The 16,096-nt window shown below is 43.2% G+C and overlaps 1 protein-coding gene across 21 annotated transcripts in view; it reads left to right on the top strand.

Annotated features, from left to right (window-relative positions):
• The window catches only part of ARB2A (ARB2 cotranscriptional regulator A), a 465,105-nt gene that overhangs the window by 51,269 nt on the left and 397,740 nt on the right, over positions 1–16,096 (top strand). The gene's annotated exons all lie outside the window — the stretch shown is intronic.

A 16,096-nucleotide genomic window follows, 5' to 3' on the forward strand; every position in this document is an offset into this window, starting at 1 on the left:
CTCCCAAGTTGTGGTTCTAATTTACATTTCCACAAGTGGCATATAAGAGTTCAGATTTATTTTCTTGATTTTAGAGGTAGTGTGGTGATGTTAAATAAGTACAGGACCTAAAGACAGGACTATCTAGATTCAAACTGAGGTTTTTCCATTTACCATGAACAAGTTGATTAATTTCTCTGAATCTTTTTCTCCAGTGTAATGGGAATAAAAGTGCTTAGTGTACATGAGCTTACAGTAATTAATGAAGGAGTAAAGTTGAAATGAAATATTTTTTAGTTTTTTGAGGAACCTCCATACTGTTTTCCACAGTGGTTGAACTAGTTTACATTCCCACTAGCAGTGTAGGATGGTTCCCCTTTCTCCACATCAAATATTAGAAAACAAAATGGCAAATACATAATAAAATATATTTTAGAACAAATTGGCAAACTGAATAAAAATTTATCTCTAATAAATCAGTCCTATTTAATCAGTTTTTTTCTTTTATGGCTGTGCTTTTGGTATCCTGTCTAAGAACTCCTTGCCTACTCTTAGGTCATGAAGATTTTTCTCCTTTGTTTTTTTATAGAAGTTTTATAGTTTTAGATTTTACTTTTAAATTAATGATATATTTTGAGTTAATTTTCATATAAGGTTTGAGACTTAAGTCAGGGTTTGGTGGGGTTTTTTTGCCTATATGTGTCCTTTTGTACCAATACCACTTGTAAAAATACTGTTTCTACACCACTGAATTGCTTTCTTAACAGTGTGAGAAATGAATTGGGCATTTTCAAGTGAGCTTATTTTTGGGGCCTCTGTTTTGTTCCATGGCTCTGTGTCCTAGCAGAATCTTAAAATTGAGTAGAGTGATTCTTCCCACTTTATTCTTTTTTCAGAATTGTTTAGCTATTCTAGATCATTTGCCTTTCCATATAAATTACAGAGTAAGATTGTCTATACCTGCAAAAAATTTTTTACTGGGATTTTGATAAGAATTGTATTTAAACCTGTTTATGAAGTGGGGAGAACTGACATCTTTACTACGTTGAGTTTCCCAATCCATGAACATAGTATATTTCTCATTTATTTAGGTTTTTGTTTTTCTTCCTTAGCATTTTGTAATCTTCAGCATATAGTCTCATGCATTTGTTTTTAGATTTATACTTAATTGATGAAACATGGTGTTGCATTTCAGTTGCCACATGTTTACTGATAGTTTATGGAAATACAGTCAAGTTGTCTGTTGGTGTTACATCCTACTACTTTGCTGAAGTCACTAGTTATAGAAGATTTTTGGTAGATTCCTTGGGGTTTTCCATGTAGACCATCATGTCATTTGCAAATTGGGGAGTTTTATTCTTTTCCAATCTATTTGCCTTTTATTGCCTTTCTTGCTTTTTGTGCTGGCTAGAACTTCCAGTACTATATTGAATAAGAGCAGTGAGAACAGACATTCTTTCTTTATTCACTAGGGGTAATAGTGAGGTGTGACACTCCGATTTTTACCCCTTAATTTATGAACCTATGAATCCTGATTTTGAGAGATACAGATATTGGACATATACTAGACACTAATTCAGAGTATAGACAGCCTTTTGAAGAAACTTGCCCAGCCCTACAAGGTACTGCCACTTAGCTAGTGCTGTAACTGTACCTTCAAAAGACCATTCCACCGTTCTCTTAAACCAGCTGCTTCAGGATGGTGGGAACATGGTAAACAAGTGAATTCCATGAGCATGGGTCCATTGCTGCACTTCTTTTGCTGTGGCATACCATGTGGAATACCATGATGGTGGATAGACATTCTGTAAGTCCATGGACAGTAGATTTGGCAGAAGCATTTGCTTATGGGAAAGGCGAATCTGTGTCCAGAGAAAATTTCTATTCCAGGAAGAACAAAATGCTGCCCCTTTCATAATGGAAGCAATCCAAATGTAGTCAACCATCCACCGGGTAGCTGGTTGATGACATGGGGACTAAGTGTTGGTCTCTGCTGCTAGTAGATTGGACACTCTTCAGTGGGGCTCTAGCCAGGTTGGCTTTGGTGAGTAAAAGTCCAAAGTCCATATTGAAGAACCCAGGCATAACCTCCGTCCCTGCCACTAGGGGCACTTTGTTTTATAGTCCTTTGGGCGATGACAGTAGTGGCTGGAAAAAGAAGCTGACTGGTATCTACAGAATGGTTCATCCTGTCCACTTGATTATTAAAATATTTTTCTGTTGAGGGTACCTTTTGTGAGCATTCATTTGGGACAAAAATACCTTTGTATATTTTGCCTATTCAGAGAGGTCTGTCACATACCTTTTCTCCAAGTTTCCTTGTCACCAGTTTTCCAATTATGTTCCTTTCACATCCTTGACCATTCACCCAAACCACTGGCTACAGCCTGTGAATTGTTACGTAGTGACACATCTGGTCATATCTCTTTCTAAGCAAACTGAATAGCTGGGTGCACTGCTCTCAGCTCTGCCCATTGGAAAGATTTCCTTTCACCAGTGCCCTTCAAGGATGGCAGAAAAGGACAGTAGTGCTTCAGTTGTCTACTTTTAGGTGGTGCCTGAATATCATTCAGAACCATCTATAAACTAGACCCAGTTTTCTCTTCCTCTATCAATGAGACTCCCCATGAGGCCTTAGGTGCATAGGTAAGAAGGCAGTATAGCAGTAGAGACCATAGTCTTTAGGGCTACTTCTTCATGTAACTTACTTATGTCTTCAGAGCATTCTCAATCCTGATCAAATATATACCACTTCTATTTAATGATGAAGTACTGTTGTACACACCCAATTTTATGATTTGGTGAGTCAGATAACATCCTGTTTTTGATGGACAGCTAAGGTCACATGGTAACTTGGTAACCCATAGTTAAGCATTCAGTCTCTAAGGCCTAGTAGTAGGGCAAGAGCTTTTCTTAAAAGCAAAGTAGTTGTGGGTGTTATTTACAGTGGATTTTGTTCCAAAATCCTAAGGGCCTATGCTGTGATTCTCCTATAGAGACCTACCAGAGATTCCAAACAGCATCCTTATCTGCCACTGACACCATTGGATCTATTGGATCATTTGGCCCAAGTGGCATAGCAGCTTGCACAGCTTCAGAGGTTCTTTTATTCTGGGAAACATTCAAAACTAGACATTTTGGGTAACTTGGTAAATGGGCCATAGTAACACACTCAGATGACAAATGTATTGCTTCCAAAACCTAAAGAGGCCCACTACATTGTGCTTCTTTTTTGTTTGTAGAAGAGGCCAGTTACAACAGTTTTTCTTTCACCTTAGAAAGTCTGAGGTAAAAGATCCCTTTTTGTCAGATTTATTTCCTACTCTTTGATATGCAAATATCTTACCAATAAGTCTAGAGTAATTCTTATTCCCTAGGTCCAGTCAGTATAATGTCATTAATATAACAGACCAGAATATCTTGTTGAGGGGAAAGGTGATTAAGATCCTTGCAAACTAAATTATGACATAGGACTGGAGAGTTGATATATCCCGGAGGTAGGACAGTGAGGGTACATTGCTAGCCTTGCCAGCTGATAGCAAACTGCTTCTAGTAGGTTTTATTGACAGAAATGGAGGAAAAGACATTTGCCAGATCAATAGCTGCATATGAGGTACCAGAGGATATGTTAGTTTGCCCAAGCAATGAAACTACATCTGGTACATCAGCTGCATTTGAAGTTACCACCTGGTTAGGCTCAATGATAAATCTTCTCTCATTCTCCAAGTTTCATCAGTCTATGGGACAGACCAGTGTAGGTAAGTTGGGTTTCCTATGGCCAGGATCCTCACTGAGTTTAAACCACCTGATGATGTAACTGGTGTGTTGCTAGGCTACCACTTCCACACCTTTAGGCAATAAGCTATTATTGCACTATATAGAGAGCTCGGCCCCGTGCTATGGACAGAGGCAGAGATGCTGGTGCTCGACCTACTGCAGGGAGAGCAAGCCAGGTAATAAACATTTTCACACCAAAGAAACATTCTACTGTCATTTCTTTGGTCACACTGAATCCATAGTGAACTTGCTGGGGGCTGAAACCCATTGGCAAGACAATTGGTGAAGTCGGCAAGGTTCATTGTTGACCAAGGAAAAAGACAGGCTGCCTTATGGGAAGGGTACTTCAGCAGGCTGCCCCTGTGAATGGGGAAACAGTGGATTGTCCCCCAATGGGTATGTGGTCTGAGGTGGCTTGCCTCCTAGAGGACTGGGCCCTACCCCAGGACTGGAGGCAAGTGGAGGTGACACCTGAGGTAGTAGGGGTAGCCCTTGGTATAGTAAGTAGGTCTTTTGAGAGACAGAGTGCCCATGAGGCAGTGGACACTGTGGGTTGGATGCTTTTCACAATATTTAAAAACTCTACAAAAGAGCAGGACATGCTCCTGAAAAAGCCCCAAGAAATGGCAGCACGAGAATGTGAGCTGCAAACTTCTGTGGATTCCCTGAAGAAGGAAATGGCATTGATGCGAGAGGAGGCAGCATGAGAACGGTGGCAGGAAAGTGCAGTTGAAGTGGTAAAAGATTCCTTACAAAATGAGACAGCAGTGCTACCAGGTGCTGTGAAGGAGGAAAGACCATCAAGGAAAACGACAAACTCCTGAGGGAAGCACCGGCAGAGGTGGCACGAGAACACCAGCTGTGAAGCATTGAGGTGAAGGTAATAGAGCTGCTGAAGATTGAGCTGGCATTGCTGTGAGGCACAGTAGAAAAGGTAAAGGTTGTAGCAGAGGAGGCACTCGGGGGAGGGGAGAGAAAGATGCCATCAGCCCTGGAAATGGAGGAGCTGGGGAAGGATGAAGGGGTGGTGCTGGATACCCTCACTGTACCACCTTTCTTTACAACATAGGTTGTAAAGAAAATAAAGACCCAGCAGCCAAAAGTTCCCCAAGGAGAGGAGCAGCCCCCTCCCAGGTTGCGGAGCACTCTGTGGTCTGCCCCTATACTCAGGCTGAGCTGGTGGATTTGGGCTCCCGGTTTTGGCAGAAGCCCTCAGAGTCAATATCAGCCTGACTCCTGTGTCTGTGGGACTTAGGGGTGGATGAAATTGTTCTGTCGAGATCAGAGATGGGAAAGCTGTCTTCCCTGACAGTGCAGCCTACCTTGAGGAAGCAAGTACAAAATGCACATCAAACCCAAGGGAATCACTCCCTCCCGGATTGGCTTATGGCTGCACTTCATGCTGTGTGGCCCAATCCGGGTGATCTGCCATCCTCTCCTGTTAGATGGCAGACATATGCTGAGCTCCATCAGGTGTTACAAGAGCTAGGCATAAGAAATGCCATCTGTAGTCCAGAGAATTATGGCCAGATGAAGAGATTTTTCACTACTGGGATGAGAAATATTGTGCTTCAAATGGCTCCCACATCCCTCTTTGGGTCTCTAGTGGCCATTCTTGCCCCTCACTTAGGGCATTGGATAAGTGAGGTGACACATACAGTAGCAGACTTAGGAGAGGCTGAAGCAATGAGAACATGGAAAGAAAGTCTTCTACTCAAAAGAAGAAATTTAAAGGGCCCCATAAAGGTTACAAGGACCCAGATGTGGGTTGATTTAGTCATCTGTGGGAAGGAGCAGATGGAAGGAAATTAGATGGGAAGTCAAACAGGATCTTACTAGAGCTCTGGCAACAGCTGAAACCAGAGCAGCTGCTCCAGCCATTAAGACCAAAGAGTCAGAGGTCAGAGACAGAGCCACAAGTCAGGCCTGTGTGTTTGCAAGAATTCCTGCTGGAGAGCGAGCCAACCCCACTCAAGCCCACACAGGAAGATGATTGGGAACATGGTTTGACTGAGGGGAAGGTTACGGTACCTGCCCTAGGGACCCCGGGGAGACCAGAGGCCACATGTTGAAATATCTACCCATTGGTCCCCAGTAAACATACAATGTGTCCTGGCTGTCATGGACACAGGGACTGAATGTTCACTGATTCATGGTAAACCTGAGTGGTTTCCCGGGACCCCCACTATCATAGATGGATACGGGGAAAGGCTATCAGAGTGAAACAAGCCCAAATCCCCTTGGGAATAGGGCATCTACCCCCAAAAGAGGACAGTGTGTATATATCTCCTTTGAGGATTGATATCCTGCAGGGTCTATGGCTGCAGACCACTGCAGTTGAGTTCAGACTGAGAGTATGTGGTGAAGGCAGTTCTGAGGGGACATGCTAGGCACCCACCCATAGCTTTGCCTGTGCCTTGGCGGGTGACTAATACCAAACAATACAAACTGCCTGGAGGGCATAAAGAGATTAGAGAAACTCTCCAGGAGCAGGAAAAGGTGGGTATTATAAAGCCCACCCGTAGTCCTTTGAATTCCCCAGTGTGGCCTGTAAAAAAGCCAGATGGCTCCTGGCATGTGACTGTGGATTACAGAGAATTGAATAAAGTCATACCCCCTATGCATGCTGCTGTCCCCTCTATTGCAGGCTTGATGGATACCCTTAAGCCATGAACTAGGAACCTACCATTGTGTGGTAGATCTTGATAATGCCTTCTTTTCCATTGACATTGAGCAGGAAAGTCAGGAACAGTTTGCCTTTGCATGGGAAGGACAGCAATGGACTTTCACCATCCTCCCACAGGGATACCTCCACAGCCCCACCATCTGTCATGGACTTGTAGCCCAGGACTTGGCTACGTGGGAGAAACCACCAACAGTGCGGCTGTACCATTATATTGATGATGTCATACTCACATCCTATTCTCTTTCAGATCTAGAAAGTTCAGCACCTAGATTGCTGCAACATTTACAGGAGGAAGGATGTGCTGTGAACAGCACCAAGGTTCAGGGATATGGTTTGTCTGTCAAATTCTAGGGGTCGTCTGTTCGGGTAAGACCAAAGTTATACCAGAAGCAGTTATAAATAAAGTCCAGACCTTTCCTATCCCTACAACTGTAGCATTGCTACAGTTTTTCAATCTTCTAGGCTACTGGAGAGTGTTTATCCCACACTTGGCACAAATTCTGAAGCCCTTACACCAGTTGGTATGAAAGGGTGTCAGGTGGGACTGGGATGAGACATGTGCATCTGCCTTTACTACAGCAAAATGGGCAGTCAAGGCCATGCAGGTCTTGACTGTGATAGACCCATCAAGGCCCTGTGAGCTGGATATTCATGTCACTGAAGACAGTTATGGCTGGGGTCTCTGCAGCGGCTTGAACAAACTCGCCAACCTGGATTCTGGTCACAACTCTGGAAAGGGGCAGAGGTACAATACACTTTGATAGAAAAACAACTGGCTGCTGTGTATCACACCTTGCTGGCTACAGAACCTATCACTGGACTGGCCCAGTAAAGGTAATAACCACCTATCCCATCTTGGGGTGGGTATGAGACTGGACCCAAAAGCCAAGGAATGGTGTGGCAGAAATGCCCATACTGGCCAAGTGGGGTGCTTACCTACAGCAGCATACTGGCCTCTCTAGTAGCCCCTTGAGTGAAGAACTCCAGTGCTTACTGGGGCCAGTAACATACACTAGTTAAAAGCAGGAAGAACTTGCTTTTGAACCATTAGTAGCAGAGAGTCCATATTAGGATGGAAGAGCCCCTATACTGGTATACAGATGGCTCCAGCCATGCGCAGCCCTCAAAATGGAGGGCCATAGCTTTCCATCCTAAGTCTGAGACAATATGGATGGAAGATGGTGAGGGAAAGTGCAGCCAGTGGGCAGAGTTGTGGGCTGTGTGGCTTGTGATCAGCCAGGAGTCCTCCCCTATAGTTATCTTCACTGACAGCTGGGCTGTTTTTCGGGGCTTGACCCTGTAGCTACCAACCTGGAACCATGCCAATTGGCTGGTTGGTCACCGACCCCTTTTGGGGCAAGAATTGTGGCAAGACTTGTGGGCCTATGGTCAGACTAAAATAATTACAGCATACCATGTGACAGGTCATTTGCCACTAGCATCCCCAAGAAATGATGAAGCACATAAATTGGCCCAGATACGTTGGTTAGAAGGAAAGCTTGCCTCTGATGTAGCCCAGTGGTTACATCAGCATGTGTTGCATGTGGGGCAAGACAATGTGGGCTGTAGCCTGTCAGTGGGGCTTGCCTTTGACCTTTGAAAAGTTAGTAGAATCTGGCAGGAGTGTGTCGTATTCTCAGGAATTTACACTGAGTTCCACAGCAGCATGGGATAAGAGCTAAGGCGCTTGTACCCCTCATCAGGCAGCAGATAGACTATACTGGGCCTCTACCTGTGTCAGAATGATATCGGTATGCCATGACTTGTGTGGACACAGCTACTGAACTTCTGGTTGCTTTTCCTACCCATTGTGCAGACCAGCAGGGGACCAAAAGAGGCCTGGAGCATCTCTTTGCCGCCTATGGCCGACCACAGGTAATTGAGAGTGATCAGGGCACCCATTTTACTGGACATACACTGCAAGAATGGGTGCAACAGCTGGGAATCAAATGGAAATTTCACGTGCCATACAATCCTACCACAGCAGGCATGATAGAGAGGCACAATGGCTTGTTAAAATCCAGACTAGGGTCAGATATCAATAGTCTGGGGGATGGTCAGTCTGCTTATGGACCGTGCTACAGCGTTTGAATGAGAGACCCCGAAAGGGAGCTCTGAGCCCCATAGACATGTTAACACATATGGCTGCCTCCCCTATACAACTGCAAGTACAAACCAAGGAAGAATCACTGAAGCCGAGGTTCGGCCACCAGAATAACATCTTGCTGCCAAAACCAACTGCATGAACCCCGGAGACTCCATTGAGTGGACATGGCCTTAGACCTTTTGACACATGGACCAATAATGGCTGTCTCTCCTGGCACCCTGGGAACAAGGCCTGGTAGCTGGCCTCCTGTGTATTCCTGGAATAACAGCAGAGGAGCCCCCAAAGGTCACAGTAGTATATTCTGAATGGCCAGAAGGTAGGAGCATCTTACCGGGGAGTTTTGTTTTATCATTAGGGCCAGTGCATGCACCTTCAGTAGCACTATATATAGACCCTTCAGTAACCCCCATGGGGAAAGGAGTACAAGTATGGTATACTAGACCTGGAAGGGACCCACTTCCTGCTACAGTCCTATCACAGGACCACTCTCTTGTATGCATCCTACCTGATGGACAAGATTTGCCTGTGTTGGTGTCATTAAAACATGTGTCTTATCGCCCCTAAATGTCTTTGTGGATTGGGAACTTCTGTGGCATGTGGATTATTATAATTTCTGTTATTAGGAAGCTCTGCTGGCTTGAGGATTATTATAATTTTTTTTACCTGTATCAAAATCTTGTTGTATCTTAATTTTTGTTATTATCTCTAAGTTGTTCTTATCCTCTGTTGTTCCAGCTCTCTCATACAGGGACCATTGTGGAAGATTGAGAGCATGTAGATTGTAAGGCAAGAATCCTGGAGGGGTGGAGTATGGGTAACTTGGGGTTCCTATGGCCAGGATCCACAATGAACTTAAACCACCTGATGATGTAACTGGCTTGTTGCTAGGCTACCGCTTCCATACCTTTAGGCAATACACTATTATTGTACTATATAGAAAGCTTGGCTGAGTGCTCTGGACAGAGGCAGAGATGCTTTTGCTCGACCTACCTCTGAGAGAACAAGCCGGGTAATAAACACTTTCACCCCAAAGAAACATTCTACTATCATTTCTTTGGTCACACTGAATCCATAGCAAACTTGCTGGGGGAGCTGAAACCCATTGGCAAGACAATTGGCGACATCAGCAGGATTCACTGATGACCAAGGAAAAGAACAGGCTACCTTTATGGGTGGGGTGCTTCAGCAGGCTGCCCCTATGAATGGGGAGACGATCGATTTTCTGCCAATGGGTATATGGTCTGAGGTGGCTTGCCTCCTAGAGGACTGGGCCCCTCCCAGGGCTGGAGGCAAGTGGAGGTGACACCTGAGTCAGTAGGGGCGGCCCTTGGTATAGTAAGTTAGTCCTTTGAGAAACAGAGTGCCTGTGAAGAGGCAGAAACTGGGGGTTGGCTGCTTCTCACAGTATTAAAAAAGTCTACAGATGAGAAGAACATGCTCCTGAAAGAGACCCAAGAAATGGCAGCACAAGAACACGAGCTGAAACTGCTGTGGATTCACTGAAGAATGAAATGACATTGATATGAGAAGAGGCAGCACAAGAACCCCAGCTATTAGGTGGTGTTTAGGAGGTAAAAAATTTGTTGGTGACTAAAATGGCGTTGCTATGAGGTACTATGGAAGTGGTTAAAGCTGTGAAGGGAAAAGATGGATCCCTGCAAGAAGCACAGGAAGAGGCAGTGTGAGAATGCTGGCAACAAGGTGCCATTGAAGAGGTAAAAGATTCCTTACAGAATGAGACAGCAGACCTGCCAGGTGCTCTAAAGAAGGAAAAGGCCATAAAGGAAAAAGACGAACTCCTGAGGGAAGCACAGGTGGAGGTGGCAGGAGAACATCAGCTGCGAAGCATTGAGCTAAAGGTAAGAGACCTTCTGAAGACTGAGCTGGCATTGCTGCGAGGCACAGTAGAAAAGGTAAAGGTTGTAGCAGAGGAGGCACTCAGGCAAGGGGAGAGAAAGGTGCCATCAGCCCCAGAAATTGAGGAGCTGGAGCAGGATGAAGGGGTGGTGTCCAAGGCACCGACTCCTCCTCTGTTGAAAGCATGCCCAGTGGTTGTAAAGAAAATAAAGACACAGCAATGGAGGGTTCCCCAAGGAGAGGAGCAGCCCCCTCCCCAGGTGGTAGAGCACTCAATGCTCCGCCCCTATACTCAGGCTGAGTTGGTGGCTGTGGGACTTAAGGGTGGATGGAATTGTTCTGTCGGGATCAGAGATGGGAAAGCTGTCTTTCCTGACAGTGCCGCCTGCCTTGAGGCAGTGATTACAAAACTCACATCAGACCCCAGGAAATCACTCCCTCCTCAATTGGCTTATGGCTGCACTTCATGCTGTATGGCCCAGTCAGGGTGATTTACCATCCTCCCTTGCTAGATGGCAGATGTATGCTGAGCTCCAACAGGTGTTATGGGAACTAGGCATAAAAAAATGACAGCAGTCATCTGTAGGGATGATCAGTATGCTTATGGATAGGGCTATGGCATTTGAATGAGAAACCCCGAAATGGAGCCCTTTACCCCATAGACATGCTAATGCATATTGCTGCCTCCCCTGTACAACTGCAAGTACAAACTAAGGAAAAAATCATTGAAGCTAAGGTTTGCCACCAGAATAATATCTTGCTGCCATCACCAACTGCACTAAACCCTGGAGACTCCATTGAGTGGATGTAGCCTTGGACGTTTTGACACATGGATCAATGATGGCTAGCCCTCCTGGCACCTTGCAGATGAGGCCTCGAAGCTGGCCTCCTGCGTATTCCTGGAGTAACAGCAGAGTGGCTGCCGAAGATCACAGTAGTGTATCCTGAACAGCCAGAAAATAAGAACATCTTATCGTAGAGTTTGTTTTATCATTATGGCCAGTGCATACAGCTCTAGTAGCACTATAATAGATCCCTCAGTAACCCCCATGGGGAAAGGGGTAAAGTTATGGTATACTAGACCTGGAAGGGACCCCCCCCCATCCTGCTACAGTCCTATCACAGGACCACACTCTTGCATGCATCTTGACCTACCTGATGGACAAGATTTGCCTATGTTGGTGTCATTAAAACTTGTTTCTTATTGCCCTTAAGGTCTTTGTGGATTGTGCACACCCTAACAAAAAAACTGCTACTTTTTGGGTTGCATGGAGCTCCTATCAGTACCACTACTAAGTGTGAGTCATGAACTCATCTGAGTAGAACTGATTTTGAGTATAGCTGAAATAACCTCCTCAAGCTTGAGGATTATCATAATTTTTGTTACCTGTATCAAAATTCTGTTACATTTTAATTTTTGTAATTATCTCTATGTTGTTGTTATCCTCTTTTGCTGTTGTGGAATCTGGTTACAATGTTCCATCTTTCTCACACAGGGACTGTTGCGGAAGATTGAGAGCATGTAGATTGTGAGGTGAAAATCCTGGAGGGGTGGAGTGTGGATAAAGTGAAGGTTCCTATGGCCAGGTTCCTCACCTGAACCTAAACTACTTGATGATGTAACTGGGCTGCTGTTAGGCTACTACTTCTACACCCGTAGGCAATAAGCTGTTACTGACTGAGTCACTATATAAAAAGCTCTACCCAGTACTCTGGGGGAGCCAGATTGGAAGGATGATTACAGATCAGACTTGTTGGATGCAGATGTAATTCTAGTGCTTGAACTATTGCTGGGAGAACAAGCCAGGTAATAAACTCTTTCACCCCAAGAACATACAATTGTCATTCCTTGGTCTCACTGAATCCATCGTGAACTTGCCTGGGGCTGAAACCCATTGACAAGACAGCAGTGTCGCAAGGTCAGTCCTTAAGGGGGCCCCATCTCCCCTTCTCTGAAGTTCTGGTTCAGTAGTTGGGTTGAAGTCTGGGAATTGACTGTGACTTTGTTTTTATGATTCAAGTTAGACTTTCATTTGACCTAGAACATTTCTGCTTACATGTATCAAGTAAGAATTTAGTTGGTTGCCTATCTTATTTTACTTCTAGCCAATATCATAGGTCTGTGCAAGTCAGGATATAATGATTGTTGTTCTGACTCTGCTGTCTGTTAAGGTAAACGTGCCCACCTTACCTTTGGCAGCTGCCAGCCTGGGAGCCAACACTCCCCTTGCACTTAGGTTTCCCAATTCCGTGACTTCTGTCCCACTGTAATGTCTGACATAAGAGAAGAACCATCACAGAGCTCTTCACTGATGCCACTATTTGTCTCACAAATTCATTTCTCATAGTAGTGATTTATCTTCTAGACTCTCCCATTGTGGATGAGAAGGTCTTCAATGACAAATCTACTCTTAACATTCCTCTCTCTCTAAACCTTGGAATCCCTGACTCTATGTTAAATCAAAGTAAGTCTGGTATTCATAATTTGCCCACTGTGGGCCACTTTTTGTTCTGTATTTCAGCCAACTAATCAAAAAAATTGTTAGCGCCCTTCCGAATACCCCAAACTGCAACATTAAACTCTGAATCTCTTCTTTGTGAGCCTGTATCAATAAATAAGACCTGATTGTTCCTTCCAGCATTATCCTACATCTTAAAGATTCCCAGATATGTTCCCTGGATTTCTGTCGGTATCAATTCGAAAATCTAAGTAGTTCTTTGGGAACCTAGTGGGGCTTGAGTCTAGTTGAAAGTCTAGAAGCAAAGGGATGGTTTACGGGGTACGTCCTGAGGAGAAACAGCTTTGTCTTGCATGGCAGCTGCCTTGGGAAGCCATTACAGTTCCCTCAGGCAATGCAGGTTAATTCCCTCTATGAGGGTCAAGAGACCTTCCACTGTGGGTGGGTAGGCATCTTCAACTGGCAAAGAGCACTTAGTCAGAATTTAAAGGCTCATCGTCCCCAGCTTCATCAGGATTTTCCTGCATGTCACCATTCCACCTTGCAGGATCCCATTTTTTCCCAATCAGTGCCCTCCTTTTAATAGACACCTGTGGGTCTGGTAGTTCTGTTTGCCTTGTAATGTAGTCAGTTCCAGGATGAGATTCTGTGTTTGATTTTCAGCAACCTTCCCTTCTGCTGTAGAAGGTGAGTCTCCTTCAGGGCACATATAGAATTTTCAGGTGATTTATGTTGTACTTGAGCTGGGAATTTGAATCCCTGAGTTTGTCCTTCTCTTTCATGACTTTGTCCAGAGACACTTAGAGCAGCAAGCCAAGATCATGTTATATATTAGTTTTCCAAAAGTGTTCAAAACTATCATATACTGTCACTTAGCACCTTACTTCTTGTAAGTGGTTGGTTAAGAATTTCCAGTGAAGATACTGTGTATATCTCTATTGCCAGCTCGCCCATGGACTATCAGTGCTCTCTCTACCACCAAATAAAGTCAGTAGTGTCCCTAAGTCCAATCAGATTGGAGACCCAGTTTTGGAAACCTCAGAACCAACTCAGAAAACTCATCTATGCATTCTGTTGCTCTAGAACCGCTCTTGGTACTGAAGGCTGGATTAGTCAAGGTTCTCCAGAAGAATTATGAGGCTGTTGTTGGCAAGCTGTAGACCCAGAAGAGTTGATGGTACAGTTCTAGTCTGAGTCTGAACGCCTGAGAACCAGGAGATCCAGTTATGTAAGCTGCAGTCTGAGTCTAACTCTGAAGGCAAGAGTCAAATGATAGTCATCAGAGAGTAGGAATTCTTACTCAGCCTTTTTGTCCTATTCAGGCCTTCAACGAATCAGATGAGATTCATCCATATTGGGGTGAGAGGATGGGGAAGTCTGCTTCAATCAGTCTACTGATTCAAATAATATCATCCAAAAACACCTTCACAGACACACTCAGAATAATGTTTAACCAAATATCCAGGCACCCCATGGCCCAGTCAGAAATTAACATCAAATTAACTATCACACCATTCATCTGTCTATGGACACTTAGGTTGCTTCCATTTTTTGGCTATTTTGAATAATGCTTCTGTAAACATGGGTGTACATATACTTGTTTGAGTCTCTGTTTTCAATTCTTATGGGTATCAAATACTATTTTTATCCAGTTATTGCATATGCTTAGGTAAAATTTAGAATTCTTGTTGCTGAATCACTGTAGTCACCAGAGGCATGTTTCAGAAAAAATAATTGTGTCATATCTGATGCATATTTAGGTTATATGAATTCAGTTGTGCAGTATTTTATAGGTATTTGAAGGGATTTTCAATGCAGACATTTTGTTATACTTGATTTTTACCTAATCCACTGCCTTTAGAGCCCAATCTCTGTGTGAAATGCAGCAATATCACTTCATTTTCAAAGCAGAAAAAAACAATTTATTACAATTCCTTTCTCTTTGTCTTCTCAATACTAATAAAATAAAAAATATCAGTATCTGGTTCTCCAGTTGATAGAAGTTTGAGGAATGCCTATTTATTTAGTTGTTCATTTTATCATTCAAAGGAACATTTTGAACCAAGTTAGGTTATATTTTTGTATACATAAATTTATGCTTTATAAGATAATTAAGAGAAGGGGCACAACATTTTAGGGCTGATATGGCGCATAGAATAAGTACGGTGATTTTGAAAGAACACTGAGTTAGGTATTGGGAAATATGCTTATTTTATTAATCCCACTATACTACTAAAGTGTAATTTGGACAAACCATTTTTCCTCTGCTCATTTCCTTGTCTGAAAGACAGTGTAAATGATAATATGTGCAACTATTTTATAATGATTATTGTGATGATCAAATGAGGTAAAGTTTGTGAAATCTTTAAAATGGTATATAGATGATAGGTTGTATTTCTTAATCTGAGATGATAGAGAAATGGCTATTGACATAATACATCTGCTTACATATTGGATGGGATGTTTTCGGTGTGTCTGATTAAAAGATTTCTAAGTTTTTTTCATATAAATTTGTGCTTCCTTTATTTCTCCTGTGAAACAATTTAATATTAATCTGTTAGATAAAATCTTTAGAATGTGTTCATTTTGTATCTGTATGAGAGTCATGATTTCATCTTTTTTTTTTTTGAGAGGGCATCTCTCATATTTATTGATCGAATGGTTGTTAACAACAATAAAATTCTGTATAGGGGAGTCAATGCTCAATGTACAATCATTAATCCACCCCCAGCCTAATTCTCGTTAGTCTCCAATCTTCTGAAGCATAACGAACAAGTTTTTACATGGTGAACAAATTCTTACATAGTGAATAAGTTCTTACATGGTGAACAGTACAAGGGCAGTCATCACAAAAACTTTAGGTTTTTGATCACTCATTATGAACTATAAACAATCAGGTCAAATATGAACATTCGTTTGATTTTTATCCTTGATTTATATGTGGATCCCACATTTCTCCCTTTATTATTATTATTATTATTATTATTTTTTAATAAAATGCTGAAGTGGTAGGTAGATGCAAGATAAAGGTAGAAAACATAGTTTAGTGTCGTAAGAGAGCAAATGTAGATGATCAGGTGTGTGCCTGTAGACTATGTGTTAATCCAAGCTAGACAAGGGCAATAAAACATCCACGGATGCAGAAGATTGCTCTCAAAATAGTGGGGGATGAGGTTCTAAGCCTCACCTCTGTTGATCCCCAATTTCTCACCTGATGGCCCCCCTGTGACT

The sequence above is a fragment of the Manis javanica genome, chromosome 1 (assembly GCF_040802235.1).
Source record: "Manis javanica isolate MJ-LG chromosome 1, MJ_LKY, whole genome shotgun sequence".
NCBI classification, from domain to species: domain Eukaryota; kingdom Metazoa; phylum Chordata; class Mammalia; order Pholidota; family Manidae; genus Manis; species Manis javanica.